The sequence below is a fragment of the Paramisgurnus dabryanus genome, chromosome 9, assembly GCF_030506205.2.
Source record: "Paramisgurnus dabryanus chromosome 9, PD_genome_1.1, whole genome shotgun sequence".
Lineage (NCBI taxonomy): Eukaryota > Metazoa > Chordata > Actinopteri > Cypriniformes > Cobitidae > Paramisgurnus > Paramisgurnus dabryanus.
The window spans coordinates 5996808-6008959 of record NC_133345.1 but is presented as its reverse complement, the minus strand read 5'-3'; the positions used below and the strand labels follow the sequence as shown (position 1 = coordinate 6008959).

Genomic DNA, 12152 nt, shown 5'->3' with positions numbered 1-12152 from the left:
TAATTAATTAATATTTTTTTTTATGTCATTTTTTCCCATGAATGCGTCCTTTCTGTAACCATTTACCGATGTCATTGCATTGCCACATTAGCCTTGAAGTGTCTCTCGAATCGAGTCAGCACTCGCTTACGGCCACACCACCCTGAGCACGCCCGCTCTCGTCTGATCTCGGAAGCCAAGCAGGGTCGGGCCTGGTTAGTACTTGGATGGGAGACCGCCTGGGAATACCAGGTGCTGTAAGCATTTAATTAATTAATTATTTTTTTTATGTCATTTTTTCCCATGAATGCGATCTTTCTGTAAGCGTTCACTGATGTCATGGCGTTGCCACATAAGTCTTGAAGTGTCTTTCGAAGCGAGTCAGCCCTCGCTTACGGCCACACCACCCTGAGCACGCCCGCTCTCGTCTGATCTCGGAAGCCAAGCAGGGTCGGGCCTGGTTAGTACTTGGATGGGAGACCGCCTGGGAATACCAGGTGCTGTAAGCATTTAATTAATTAATTATTTTTTTTATGTCATTTTTTCCCATGAATGCGTCCTTTCTGTAACCATTTACCGATGTCATTGCGTTGCCACATTAGCCTTGAAGTGTCTCTCGAATCGAGTCAGCACTCGTTTACGGCCACACCACCCTGAGCACGCCCGCTCTCATCTGATCTCGGAAGCCAAGCAGGGTCTGGCCTGGTTAGTACTTGGATGGGAGACCGCCTGGGAATACCAGGTGCTGTAAGCATTTAATTAATTAATTATTTTTTTTATGTCATTTTTTCCCATGAATGCGTCCTTTCTGTAACCATTTACCGATGTCATTGCGTTGCCACATTAGACTTGAAGTGTCTCTCGAATCGAGTCAGCACTCGTTTACGGCCACACCACCCTGAGCACGCCCGCTCTCGTCTGATCTCGGAAGCCAAGCAGGGTCGGGCCTGGTTAGTACTTGGATGAGAGACCGCCTGGGAATACCTGGTGCTGTAAGAATTAAATTAATTAATTATTTATGTCATTTTTCCCATGAATGCGTCCTTTCTGTAAGCGTTCTCCCATGGCATGGCGTTGCCACATTAGTTTTGAAGTGTCTCTCGAATCAAGTCAGCACTCGCTTACGGCCACGCCACCCTGAGCACGCCCGCTCTCGTCTGATCTCGTAAGCCAAGCAGGGTCGGGCCTGGTTAGTACTTGGATGGGAGACCGCCTGGGAATACCAGGTACTGTAAGCATTTAATTAATTAATTATTTTTTATGTCATTTTTTCCCATGAATGCGATCTTTCTGTAAGCGTTCACTGATGTCATGGCGTTGCCACATAAGTCTTGAAGTGTCTATCGAAGCGAGTCAGCACTCGCTTACGGCCACACCACCCTAAGCACTCCCGCTCTCTTCTGATCTCGGAAGCCAAGCAGGGTCGGGCCTGGTTAGTACTTGGATGGGAGACCGCCTGGGAATACCAGGTGCTGTAAGCATTTAATTAATTAATTATTTTTTTATGTCATTTTTTCCCATGAATGCGTCCTTTCTGTAACCATTTTCCGATGTCATTGCGTTGCCACATTAGCCTTGAAGTGTCTCTCGAATCGAGTCAGCACTCGCTTACGGCCACACCACCCTGAGCACGCCCGCTCTCGTCTGATCTCGGAAGCCAAGCAGGGTCGGGCCTGGTTAGTACTTGGATGGGAGACCGCCTGGGAATACCAGGTGCTGTAAGCATTTAATTAATTAATTATTTTTTTATGTCATTTTTTCCCATGAATGCGATCTTTCTGTAAGCTTTCACTGATGTCATGTCGTTGCCACATAAGTCTTGAAGTGTCTATCGAAGCGAGTCAGCACTCGCTTACGGCCACACCACCCTGAGCACGCCCGCTCTCGTCTGATCTCGGAAGCCAAGCAGGGTCGGGCCTGGTTAGTACTTGGATGGGAGACCGCCTGGGAATACCAGGTGCTGTAAGCATTTAATTAATTAATTATTTTTTTTATGTCATTTTTTCCCATGAATGCGTCCTTTCTGTAACCATTTACCGATGTCATTGCGTTGCCACATTAGCCTTGAAGTGTCTCTCGAATCGAGTCAGCACTCGTTTACGGTCACACCACCCTGAGCACGCCCGCTCTCGTCTGATCTCGGAAGCCAAGCAGGGTCGGGCCTGGTTAGTACTTGGATGGGAGACCGCCTGGGAATACCTGGTGCTGTAAGAATTTAATTAATTAATTTTTTATGTCATTTTTCCCATGAATGCGTCCTTTCTGAAAGCGTTCTCCCATGGCATGCCGTTGCCACATTAGTTTTGAAGTGTCTCTCGAATCAAGTCCGCACTCGCTTACGGCCACACCACCCTGAGCACGCCCGCTCTCGTCTGATCTCGGAAGCCAAGCAGGGTCGGGCCTGGTTAGTACTTGGATGGGAGATTGCCTGGGAATACCAGGTGCTGTAAGCATTTAATTAATTAAATATTTATTTATGTCATTTTTTCCCATGAATGCGTTATTTCTGTAACCGTTCACTGATGTCATGGCGTTGCCACATAAGTCTTGAAGTGTCTGTCGATTCGAGTCGGCACTCGCTTACGGCCACACCACCCTGAGCACGCCCGCTCTCGTCTGATCTCGGAAGCCAAGCAGGGTCGGGCCTGGTTAGTACTTGGATGGGAGACCGCCTGGGAATACCAGGTGCTGTAAGCATTTAATTAATTAAATATTTATTTATGTCATATTTTCCCATGAATGCGTCCTTTCTGTAAGCGTTCTCCCATAGCATGGCGTTGCCACATTAGCCTTGAAGTGTCTCTCGAATCGAGTCAGCACTCGCTTACGGCCACACCACCCTGAGCACGCCCGCTCTCGTCTGATCTCGGAAGCCAAGCAGGGTCAGGCCTGGTTAGTACTTGGATGGGAGACCGCCTGGGAATACCAGGTGCTGTAAGCATTTAATTAATTAATTATTTTTTAATGTCATTTTTTCCCATGAATGCGATCTTTCTGTAAGCGTTCACCGATGTCATGGCGTTGCCACATAAGTCTTGAAGTGTCTATCGAAGCGAGTCAGCACTCGCTTACGGCCACACCACCCTGAGCACGCCCGCTCTCGTCTGATCTCGGAAGCCAAGCAGGGTCGGGCCTGGTTAGTACTTGGATGGGAGACCGCCTGGGAATACCAGGTGCTGTAAGCATTTAATTAATTAAATATTTATTTATGTCATATTTTCCCATGAATGCGTCCTTTCTGTAACCATTTACCGATGTCATTGCGTTGCCACATTAGCCTTGAAGTGTCTCTCGAATCGAGTCAGCACTCGCTTACGGCCACACCACCCTGAGCACGCCCGCTCTCGTCTGATCCCGGAAGCCAAGCAGGGTCGGGCCTGGTTAGTACTTGGATGGGAGACCGCCTGGGAATACCAGGTGCTGTAAGCATTTAATTAATTAATTATTTTTTTTATGTCATTTTTTCCCATGAATGCGTCCTTTCTGTAACCATTTACCGATGTCATTGCGTTGCCACATTAGCCTTGAAGTGTCTCTCGAATCGAGTCAGCACTCGTTTACGGCCACACCACCCTGAGCACGCCCGCTCTCGTCTGATCTCGGAAGCCAAGCAGGGTCGGGCCTGGTTAGTACTTGGATGGGAGACCGCCTGGGAATACCTGGTGCTGTAAGAATTAAATTAATTAATTATTTATGTCATTTTTCCCATGAATGCGTCCTTTCTGTAAGCGTTCTCCCATGGCATGGCGTTGCCACATTAGTTTTGAAGTGTCTCTCGAATCAAGTCAGCACTCGCTTACGGCCACGCCACCCTGAGCACGCCCGCTCTCGTCTGATCTCGTAAGCCAAGCAGGGTCGGGCCTGGTTAGTACTTGGATGGGAGACCGCCTGGGAATACCAGGTGCTCTAAGCATTTAATTAATTAATTATTTTTTTATGTCATTTTTTCCCATGAATGCGATCTTTCTGTAAGCGTTCACTGATGTCATGGCGTTGCCACATAAGTCTTGAAGTGTCTATCGAAGCGAGTCAGCACTCGCTTACGGCCACACCACCCTGAGCACGCCCGCTCTCGTCTGATCTCGGAAGCCAAGCAGGGTCGGGCCTGGTTAGTACTTGGATGGGAGACCGCCTGGGAATACCTGGTGCTGTAAGAATTAAATTAATTAATTATTTATGTCATTTTTCCCATGAATGCGTCCTTTCTGTAAGCGTTCTCCCATGGCATGGCGTTGCCACATTAGTTTTGAAGTGTCTCTCGAATCAAGTCAGCACTCGCTTACGGCCACGCCACCCTGAGCACGCCCGCTCTCGTCTGATCTCGTAAGCCAAGCAGGGTCGGGCCTGGTTAGTACTTGGATGGGAGACCGCCTGGGAATACCAGGTGCTCTAAGCATTTAATTAATTAATTATTTTTTTATGTCATTTTTTCCCATGAATGCGATCTTTCTGTAAGCGTTCACTGATGTCATGGCGTTGCCACATAAGTCTTGAAGTGTCTATCGAAGCGAGTCAGCACTCGCTTACGGCCACACCACCCTGAGCAAGCCCGCTCTCGTCTGATCTCGGAAGCCAAGCAGGGTCGGGCCTGGTTAGTACTTGGATGGGAGACCGCCTGGGAATACCAGGTGCTGTAAGCAATTAATTAATTATTTTTTTTATGTCATTTTTTCCCATGAATGCGTCCTTTCTGTAACCATTTACCGATGTCATTGCGTTGCCACATTAGCCTTGAAGTGTCTCTCGAATCGAGTCAGCACTCGTTTACGGTCACACCACCCTGAGCACGCCCGCTCTCGTCTGATCTCGGAAGCCAAGCAGGGTCGGGCCTGGTTAGTACTTGGATGGGAGACCGCCTGGGAATACCTGGTGCTGTAAGAATTAAATTAATTAATTATTTATGTCATTTTTCCCATGAATGCGTCCTTTCTGTAAGCGTTCTCCCATGGCATGGCGTTGCCACATTAGTTTTGAAGTGTCTCTCGAATCAAGTCAGCACTCGCTTACGGCCACGCCACCCTGAGCACGCCCGCTCTCGTCTGATCTCGTAAGCCAAGCAGGGTCGGGCCTGGTTAGTACTTGGATGGGAGACCGCTTGGGAATACCAGGTGCTCTAAGCATTTAATTAATTAATTATTTTTTTATGTCATTTTTTCCCATGAATGCGATCTTTCTGTAAGCGTTCACTGATGTCATGGCGTTGCCACATAAGTCTTGAAGTGTCTATCGAAGCGAGTCAGCACTCGCTTACGGCCACACCACCCTGAGCAAGCCCGCTCTCGTCTGATCTCGGAAGCCAAGCAGGGTCGGGCCTGGTTAGTACTTGGATGGGAGACCGCCTGGGAATACCAGGTGCTGTAAGCATTTAATTAATTAATTATTTTTTTTATGTCATTTTTTCCCATGAATGCGTCCTTTCTGTAACCATTTACCGATGTCATTGCGTTGCCACATTAGCCTTGAAGTGTCTCTCGAATCGAGTCAGCACTTGTTTACGGTCACACCACCCTGAGCACGCCCGCTCTCGTCTGATCTCGGAAGCCAAGCAGGGTCGGGCCTGGTTAGTACTTGGATGGGAGACCGCCTGGGAATACCTGGTGCTGTAAGAATTTAATTAATTAATTTTTTATGTCATTTTTCCCATGAATGCGTCCTTTCTGAAAGCGTTCTCCCATGGCATGCCGTTGCCACATTAGTTTTGAAGTGTCTCTCGAATCAAGTCCGCACTCGCTTACGGCCACACCACCCTGAGCACGCCCGCTCTCGTCTGATCTCGGAAGCCAAGCAGGGTCGGGTCTGGTTAGTACTTGGATGGGAGACCGCCTGGGAATACCAGGTGCTGTAAGCATTTAATTAATTAAATATTTATTTATGTCATATTTTCCCATGAATGCGTCCTTTCTGTAAGCGTTCTCCCATGGCATGGCGTTGCCACATTAGCCTTGAAGTGTCTCTCGAATCGAGTCAGCACTCGCTTACGGCCACACCACCCTGAGCACGCCCGCTCTCGTCTGATCTCGGAAGCCAAGCAGGGTCGGGCCTGGTTAGTACTTGGATGGGAGACCGCCTGGGAATACCAGGTGCTGTAAGCATTTAATTAATTAATTATTTTTTTATGTCATTTTTTCCCATGAATGCGATCTTTCTGTAAGCGTTCACCGATGTCATGGCGTTGCCACATAAGTCTTGAAGTGTCTATCGAAGCGAGTCAACACTCGCTTACGGCCACACCACCCTGAGCACGCCCGCTCTCGTCTGATCTCGGAAGCCAAGCAGGGTCGGGCCTGGTTAGTACTTGGATGGGAGACCGCCTGGGAATACCAGGTGCTGTAAGCATTTAATTAATTAAATATTTATTTATGTCATATTTTCCCATGAATGCGTCCTTTCTGTAACCATTTACCGATGTCATTGCGTTGCCACATTAGCCTTGAAGTGTCTCTCGAATCAAGTCAGCACTCGCGTACGGCCACACCACCCTGAGCACGCCCGCTCTCGTCTGATCCCGGAAGCCAAGCAGGGTCGGGCCTGGTTAGTACTTGGATGGGAGACCGCCTGGGAATACCAGGTGCTGTAAGCATTTAATTAATTAATTATTTTTTTTATGTCATTTTTTCCCATGAATGCATCCTTTCTGTAACCATTTACCGATGTCATTGCGTTGCCACATTAGCCTTGAAGTGTCTCTCGAATCGAGTCAGCACTCGTTTACGGCCACACCACCCTGAGCACGCCCGCTCTCGTCTGATCTCGGAAGCCAAGCAGGGTCGGGCCTGGTTAGTACTTGGATGGGAGACCGCCTGGGAATACCTGGTGCTGTAAGAATTAAATTAATTAATTATTTATGTCATTTTTCCCATGAATGCGTCCTTTCTGTAAGCGTTCTCCCATGGCATGGCGTTGCCACATTAGTTTTGAAGTGTCTCTCGAATCAAGTCAGCACTCGCTTACGGCCACGCCACCCTGAGCACGCCCGCTCTCGTCTGATCTCGTAAGCCAAGCAGGGTCGGGCCTAGTTAGTACTTGGATGGGAGACCGCCTGGGAATACCAGGTGCTCTAAGCATTTAATTAATTAATTATTTTTTTATGTCATTTTTTCCCATGAATGCGATCTTTCTGTAAGCGTTCACTGATGTCATGGCGTTGCCACATAAGTCTTGAAGTGTCTATCGAAGCGAGTCAGCACTCGCTTACGGCCACACCACCCTGAGCACGCCCGCTCTCGTCTGATCTCGGAAGCCAAGCAGGGTCGGGCCTGGTTAGTACTTGGATGGGAGACCGCCTGGGAATACCAGGTGCTGTAAGCATTTAATTAATTAATTATTTTTTTATGTCATTTTTTCCCATGAATGCGTCCTTTCTGTAACCATTTACCGATGTCATTGCGTTGTCACATTAGCCTTGAAGTGTCTCTCGAATCGAGTCAGAACTCGTTTACGGCCACACCACCCTGAGCACGCCCGCTCTCGTCTGATCTCGGAAGCCAAGCAGGGTCGGGCCTGGTTAGTACTTGGATGGGAGACCGCCTGGGAATACCTGGTGCTGTAAGAATTTAATTAATTAATTTTTTATGTCATTTTTCCCATGAATGCGTCCTTTCTGTAAGCGTTCTCCCATGGCATGCCGTTGCCACATTAGTTTTGAAGTGTCTCTCGAATCAAGTCCGCACTCGCTTACGGCCACACCACCCTGAGCACGCCCGCTCTCGTCTGATCTCGGAAGCCAAGCAGGGTCGGGCCTGGTTAGTACTTGGATGGGAGATTGCCTGGGAATACCAGGTGCTGTAAGCATTTAATTAATTAAATATTTATTTATGTCATTTTTTCCCATGAATGCGTTCTTTCTGTAAGCGTTCACTGATGTCATGGCGTTGCCACATAAGTCTTGAAGTGTCTGTCGATTCGAGTCGGCACTCGCTTACGGCCACACCACCCTGAGCACGCCCGCTCTCGTCTGATCTCGGAAGCCAAGCAGGGTCGGGCCTGGTTAGTACTTGGATGGGAGACCGCCTGGGAATGGCTCATGACCCCTGCAAGTACATATTGCTCAACCCTGGGATCGATCGAAAGTGATCAAAACGGATGGTGTCAACTACTGAAGTGTTGTTTATATAAATTGTACATTTACAGGCCTAATTTATTAAAATCCACTAATCTGTTGAATGTTTTGTTTATTATTTTCATAGGTTGAGTTGATGTAGCTGGTGATGAGATTCATATAGTCAAGTGAAAAAGTGTGCAAGTGTTACATTTTTTGGGCTGAATTAGGAAAGGTTGTACTGTATTAATTTACTCTCACTTTGTCTGGAAGACTTTTAATTGCTTAAATGTTTTTTTTTACACTATCCCACCCCTTCTGAAACCCAAGCATACAGTACAGAGACTCCAACACACTTGAAATACCTTTACAACTTTTATTTTTCACCCAGAATGTGTTTCATTTAAAAAGCAATGCATGAAAACACAAGTAAACAAGATCTGTTTAGTTTAAAGGTCTCTCACCACAACAAGGTACAGATCTACGAGCTAGAACACGAGACAGGATGAGAGACAAACATTTACTACCATTTGCAAACATTTAGTTAAACATGGAGCTGACAGACATACAAACATCACAAGGACACGCACACATAAATAACATTAATAAGAATCAAAAACACTTAAAGGTGTAACAGAGGATTTTCTCGAATTTTAGAAAAGAACCACCTTCTCCACTTTTAAAAAAAAATGCAATTGCGCAACACTCCTGATTGACAACTAAGAGGACCAATAGTCTTGATGATCCACCTGGAAAAAGAAAATCCTCTGCAATACCTTTAACAATTAAAAACACAAACTTGTACTTAAGATAAAAATTAACAATTGGTTTGTACAGGCCAAAGCCCGGTTTATCCAAACAGGATTATCCAAAAACTCAGATCACCAATCAACAAATAAAGGCTCAAGCAATTCCTGTCTGTTACATTTTTTTGTGTGTTTCCTTTGGCAAACTTTGGTTAAACATAAGCAGACAAAGACATACAAACATCACAAAGATATGAAGCTGACAAAGACAAACAAACAACACGCATGACAAAAACACAGATTATCTGAACATGAACAACCACTAAAGGGTATGTAAACTGATTGTGTTAGGTCGGAACTGATTAAAGTTAAAATTAATGAGGTTAGATTGGCCTTGATATCGAACATAGGCCAGAACATGTTTGTATAAAAAAAAAGATACTACAAAGTGCACTTTAACAGCAACATAAATCATAATAAAAACAAATACAAGAACATTCTTAAGCAAAACTGTAAAGTGCATTTTTTTTTACTTTTGAACTATATAAATAAATAGATTGTACTTGCTGAAGCCTTAAACAAACAAACAAACAAACAAACAAGCCTTTTTCTCTCTCCTACAGATGGCACAGGAGAAGTGGCATCACACAGGTAAGTTATTTACACAGTTATTTATAGTTATTTACACAGTTCTCCTCTTTTCTAACTCGTACACCACATTGTCAAACCCAGATGTTGTGGATTTCCCAGTGTATGGACAGTAGGAAAATATCTTCTGGGTGCTTTCAGCCACTTTGTCCTTGGAAGGTGTGTACCTCTTCCACTGTCCACCACAATTAGCCATGTGGCAAGCCCCACATGGCTGCAAGGACTTATTCGGCATGAATGCCTTGACTGTTGGTGCTGGAGGTACAAAGCTCCTGGCTGCACGATGGCCCACGAAACAAGACGGGGGAACCTGCGGCTGTGCGGGGAAAACCAGCAGTATGGGTGCTGACGATACGGGGTGATCCATAGGTGGGCACAGCAGGCTTTGGCCGGAGGTGGGTGGACGCAGCAGGCCTTGGCAGAATGGTGGTGGGCACAGCAGGCTTTGGCCGAGTGGAGGAGGACGACGCCATGGGCTGAACGGGCTGGTTCACAGAAGACACAGGCTTTGGCTCTTCAACAAATAATCTGGAAATATAAAATAAACATGTAATGAGTATTGATATGACATGTGTGCTATTTGCTCTCCACAGCCAACAGGTGAAACAAAGTGCTTTTGACAACTTACCCCCGCTTCTCACCACGCCTTTTTCCAGCCTCGTGATGAACGTGCTGGTATTGGACCTGAGGCCGGTCTGGCGTTGTGAGGGATGTTGGCAGCACAGGAGCTTCCGGGAACGGTGCATCAGACAGCACTTTCAGGTGAGGCATCACCTTCAACAGTACCATCACCCCGTAGTTGGCATTTTTCTCCTCCGTGGCAGTGAAGGTCGAAAAGGACTTGGCGTTCAAGTTGGGCAGTGGAGTGGGGAGACCGCCGAGGATGGGGTTGTCTCGGACTCACTCTGCAATCCTCTTATACTGTCCCTTCAAAGAAGCCGTGACCTGGCTGGGGGAGGTTAGCTGATTGTCCGGTGCTCGGTTCTTCAGCATCTTGGAGGAGGAGGTAGAGCAGTCGACTGTCCTCGGTCACATGTGCTGCCTGAGCGTACCTCATGCAGCAAACTTGGTCTTCTGGGCTGTTCTGAATCCGTTGTCACTGAAAATGATATCATGACATTTTGTGTAGGTGTGTTACATGTTTAATTATCCATTTCATCATAGGTTTCAACTGTTATTGAACTCACCGACAGCAGTTGTTGTCCTCGTACACAACCTTTGGAGCAGGAGCGTTGGCACGGCAAAAGCTGGCGACCAGACCTCTGGCCATGTGTGCGTAACACCGCTCGGACCCGGACTCCACCACCACCGTGGTCAAGAACTGACCCCACTCATTCAGCACGCTGGTGACGTACTGCATGGTGCCCTGGCCGTCGTTGTAGATCTTCCCTTGAGAATCTATAAAAACAATGCAGAACATTCATTATGTGGTATTTTAACAGTCAGTCTGTTCCATATGATCACATTGATCATTGACAAGTTTACACTTCTAAAGCATATTTACACAGTGAATTTAAACTCCACACTGTTGTAACAACATCTCTATGGTCTTAAGAAGTGAGTCTGATCACGTTTTTGAAGAATTTCCAGGGATTTTTAGGTCATTTCATCGGCGACTGGCAGCTCATTAATTCATTTTCAGTGCATTCGTTTAATATAAAATATATATTATTTAATATAACCATATTTAAGCTTTACATTTCGAGTCCACAAAGTAATAATACATTTGTCAAGGTCTCAACATGTAAAATCAATAATCTGGTCGCATTTTAAACGCATTTCAGATATCAAACTTAGCTATTTTAATGTAAACAAGTGGTGCTAGCCTAGTCAATCGGTGGTGTCAGTACGGCGCTAACGAGATATTATCATGTAAAACCTTGAATATCAGGCAAATTATCAAAAAACATATCGTGTTTCATTCACTACTTGGCACACAAACATAACAAACGTACCTGTGTGAGTAAATAAACACAGTCGAATCGCTCCTCAATGACACCGACTCCAATGTGAATATTTACCAGTCCTGAATAAATTAGATGACGTTTTCCGATCCTCGCTCAATGATTGGTCCGTTGAGCGCGAGCTCTGCTCAGCATTGCTCAACCATTGGCTGTCGCTGCTCAGCATTGCTCAACCATTGGCTGATCGCTGCTCAGCTCTGCTCAACCATTGGACGGCTGACGATCGCTTAGGTACTTGGAGGGGAACTTGCTTGGGAATACCAGGTGCTGTAAGCATTTATATTAATAAATTATTTTTTTATGTCATTTTTTCCCATGAATGCGACCTTTCTGTAAGCGTTCACTGATGTCATGGCGTTGCCACATAAGTCTTGAAGTGTCTATCGAAGCGAGTCAGCACTCGCTTACGGCCACACCACCCTGAGCACGCCCGCTCTCGTCTGATCTCGGAAGCCAAGCAGGGTCGGGCCTGGTTAGTACTTGGATGGGAGACCGCCTGGGAATACCAGGTGCTGTAAGCATTTAATTAATTAATAATTTTTTTTATGTCATTTTTTCCCATGAATGCGTCCTTTCTGTAACCATTTACCGATGTCATTGCGTTGCCACATTAGCCTTGAAGTGTCTCTCGAATCGAGTCAGCACTCGTTTACGGCCACACCACCCTGAGCACGCCCGCTCTCGTCTGATCTCGGAAGCCAAGCAGGGTCGGGCCTGGTTAGTACTTGGATGGGAGACCGCCTGGGAATACCTGGTGCTGTAAGAATTTAATTAATT

At 46.3% G+C, this 12152-nt stretch overlaps 23 non-coding genes and 11 pseudogenes across 23 annotated transcripts; all 34 read left to right on the top strand.

The window, feature by feature from the left end:
• The first annotated feature begins 124 nt into the window (after positions 1-124).
• On the top strand, positions 125-243 carry LOC135722351 (5S ribosomal RNA). Its single transcript, XR_010522087.1, has one exon. It is a non-coding gene; the product is annotated as a 5S ribosomal RNA (ribosomal RNA).
• Positions 244-369: 126 nt separating this feature from the next.
• Positions 370-488, top strand: LOC135722350 (5S ribosomal RNA). Its single transcript, XR_010522086.1, has one exon. It is a non-coding gene; the product is annotated as a 5S ribosomal RNA (ribosomal RNA).
• A 126-nt stretch (positions 489-614) lies between these two features.
• Positions 615-733, top strand: LOC135725181 (5S ribosomal RNA). The gene has a single exon (XR_010524826.1). It is a non-coding gene; the product is annotated as a 5S ribosomal RNA (ribosomal RNA).
• Positions 734-859: 126 nt separating this feature from the next.
• LOC135726042 (5S ribosomal RNA) lies at positions 860-978 on the top strand (annotated as a pseudogene).
• Positions 979-1098: 120 nt separating this feature from the next.
• LOC135726023 (5S ribosomal RNA) lies at positions 1099-1217 on the top strand (annotated as a pseudogene).
• A 124-nt stretch (positions 1218-1341) lies between these two features.
• Positions 1342-1460, top strand: LOC135725153 (5S ribosomal RNA). The gene has a single exon (XR_010524800.1). It is a non-coding gene; the product is annotated as a 5S ribosomal RNA (ribosomal RNA).
• Positions 1461-1585: 125 nt separating this feature from the next.
• On the top strand, positions 1586-1704 carry LOC135722348 (5S ribosomal RNA). Its single transcript, XR_010522084.1, has one exon. It is a non-coding gene; the product is annotated as a 5S ribosomal RNA (ribosomal RNA).
• Positions 1705-1829: 125 nt separating this feature from the next.
• LOC135722347 (5S ribosomal RNA) lies at positions 1830-1948 on the top strand. The gene has a single exon (XR_010522083.1). It is a non-coding gene; the product is annotated as a 5S ribosomal RNA (ribosomal RNA).
• Positions 1949-2074: 126 nt separating this feature from the next.
• Positions 2075-2193, top strand: LOC135725553 (5S ribosomal RNA; annotated as a pseudogene).
• A 120-nt stretch (positions 2194-2313) lies between these two features.
• Positions 2314-2432, top strand: LOC135725370 (5S ribosomal RNA; annotated as a pseudogene).
• A 125-nt stretch (positions 2433-2557) lies between these two features.
• On the top strand, positions 2558-2676 carry LOC135722346 (5S ribosomal RNA). The gene has a single exon (XR_010522082.1). It is a non-coding gene; the product is annotated as a 5S ribosomal RNA (ribosomal RNA).
• Positions 2677-2801: 125 nt separating this feature from the next.
• On the top strand, positions 2802-2920 carry LOC135724343 (5S ribosomal RNA). The gene has a single exon (XR_010524012.1). It is a non-coding gene; the product is annotated as a 5S ribosomal RNA (ribosomal RNA).
• Positions 2921-3045: 125 nt separating this feature from the next.
• LOC135722345 (5S ribosomal RNA) lies at positions 3046-3164 on the top strand. The gene has a single exon (XR_010522081.1). It is a non-coding gene; the product is annotated as a 5S ribosomal RNA (ribosomal RNA).
• A 125-nt stretch (positions 3165-3289) lies between these two features.
• LOC135723432 (5S ribosomal RNA) lies at positions 3290-3408 on the top strand. Its single transcript, XR_010523137.1, has one exon. It is a non-coding gene; the product is annotated as a 5S ribosomal RNA (ribosomal RNA).
• Positions 3409-3534: 126 nt separating this feature from the next.
• LOC135724762 (5S ribosomal RNA) lies at positions 3535-3653 on the top strand. Its single transcript, XR_010524422.1, has one exon. It is a non-coding gene; the product is annotated as a 5S ribosomal RNA (ribosomal RNA).
• A 120-nt stretch (positions 3654-3773) lies between these two features.
• LOC135726545 (5S ribosomal RNA) lies at positions 3774-3892 on the top strand (annotated as a pseudogene).
• Positions 3893-4017: 125 nt separating this feature from the next.
• Positions 4018-4136, top strand: LOC135723924 (5S ribosomal RNA). The gene has a single exon (XR_010523603.1). It is a non-coding gene; the product is annotated as a 5S ribosomal RNA (ribosomal RNA).
• A 120-nt stretch (positions 4137-4256) lies between these two features.
• LOC135726544 (5S ribosomal RNA) lies at positions 4257-4375 on the top strand (annotated as a pseudogene).
• A 125-nt stretch (positions 4376-4500) lies between these two features.
• LOC135724310 (5S ribosomal RNA) lies at positions 4501-4619 on the top strand. The gene has a single exon (XR_010523978.1). It is a non-coding gene; the product is annotated as a 5S ribosomal RNA (ribosomal RNA).
• A 122-nt stretch (positions 4620-4741) lies between these two features.
• Positions 4742-4860, top strand: LOC135725552 (5S ribosomal RNA; annotated as a pseudogene).
• Positions 4861-4980: 120 nt separating this feature from the next.
• On the top strand, positions 4981-5099 carry LOC135726760 (5S ribosomal RNA; annotated as a pseudogene).
• A 125-nt stretch (positions 5100-5224) lies between these two features.
• Positions 5225-5343, top strand: LOC135724308 (5S ribosomal RNA). Its single transcript, XR_010523976.1, has one exon. It is a non-coding gene; the product is annotated as a 5S ribosomal RNA (ribosomal RNA).
• Positions 5344-5469: 126 nt separating this feature from the next.
• On the top strand, positions 5470-5588 carry LOC135725551 (5S ribosomal RNA; annotated as a pseudogene).
• Positions 5589-5708: 120 nt separating this feature from the next.
• Positions 5709-5827, top strand: LOC135723829 (5S ribosomal RNA). Its single transcript, XR_010523514.1, has one exon. It is a non-coding gene; the product is annotated as a 5S ribosomal RNA (ribosomal RNA).
• Positions 5828-5952: 125 nt separating this feature from the next.
• On the top strand, positions 5953-6071 carry LOC135722344 (5S ribosomal RNA). Its single transcript, XR_010522080.1, has one exon. It is a non-coding gene; the product is annotated as a 5S ribosomal RNA (ribosomal RNA).
• A 125-nt stretch (positions 6072-6196) lies between these two features.
• Positions 6197-6315, top strand: LOC135722343 (5S ribosomal RNA). The gene has a single exon (XR_010522079.1). It is a non-coding gene; the product is annotated as a 5S ribosomal RNA (ribosomal RNA).
• Positions 6316-6440: 125 nt separating this feature from the next.
• Positions 6441-6559, top strand: LOC135724360 (5S ribosomal RNA). The gene has a single exon (XR_010524028.1). It is a non-coding gene; the product is annotated as a 5S ribosomal RNA (ribosomal RNA).
• A 126-nt stretch (positions 6560-6685) lies between these two features.
• On the top strand, positions 6686-6804 carry LOC135724761 (5S ribosomal RNA). Its single transcript, XR_010524421.1, has one exon. It is a non-coding gene; the product is annotated as a 5S ribosomal RNA (ribosomal RNA).
• A 120-nt stretch (positions 6805-6924) lies between these two features.
• Positions 6925-7043, top strand: LOC135726874 (5S ribosomal RNA; annotated as a pseudogene).
• A 125-nt stretch (positions 7044-7168) lies between these two features.
• On the top strand, positions 7169-7287 carry LOC135722341 (5S ribosomal RNA). The gene has a single exon (XR_010522077.1). It is a non-coding gene; the product is annotated as a 5S ribosomal RNA (ribosomal RNA).
• A 125-nt stretch (positions 7288-7412) lies between these two features.
• Positions 7413-7531, top strand: LOC135724760 (5S ribosomal RNA). The gene has a single exon (XR_010524420.1). It is a non-coding gene; the product is annotated as a 5S ribosomal RNA (ribosomal RNA).
• A 120-nt stretch (positions 7532-7651) lies between these two features.
• On the top strand, positions 7652-7770 carry LOC135725369 (5S ribosomal RNA; annotated as a pseudogene).
• A 4007-nt stretch (positions 7771-11777) lies between these two features.
• On the top strand, positions 11778-11896 carry LOC135722340 (5S ribosomal RNA). The gene has a single exon (XR_010522076.1). It is a non-coding gene; the product is annotated as a 5S ribosomal RNA (ribosomal RNA).
• Positions 11897-12022: 126 nt separating this feature from the next.
• LOC135724759 (5S ribosomal RNA) lies at positions 12023-12141 on the top strand. The gene has a single exon (XR_010524418.1). It is a non-coding gene; the product is annotated as a 5S ribosomal RNA (ribosomal RNA).
• The last annotated feature ends 11 nt before the right edge of the window (positions 12142-12152 follow it).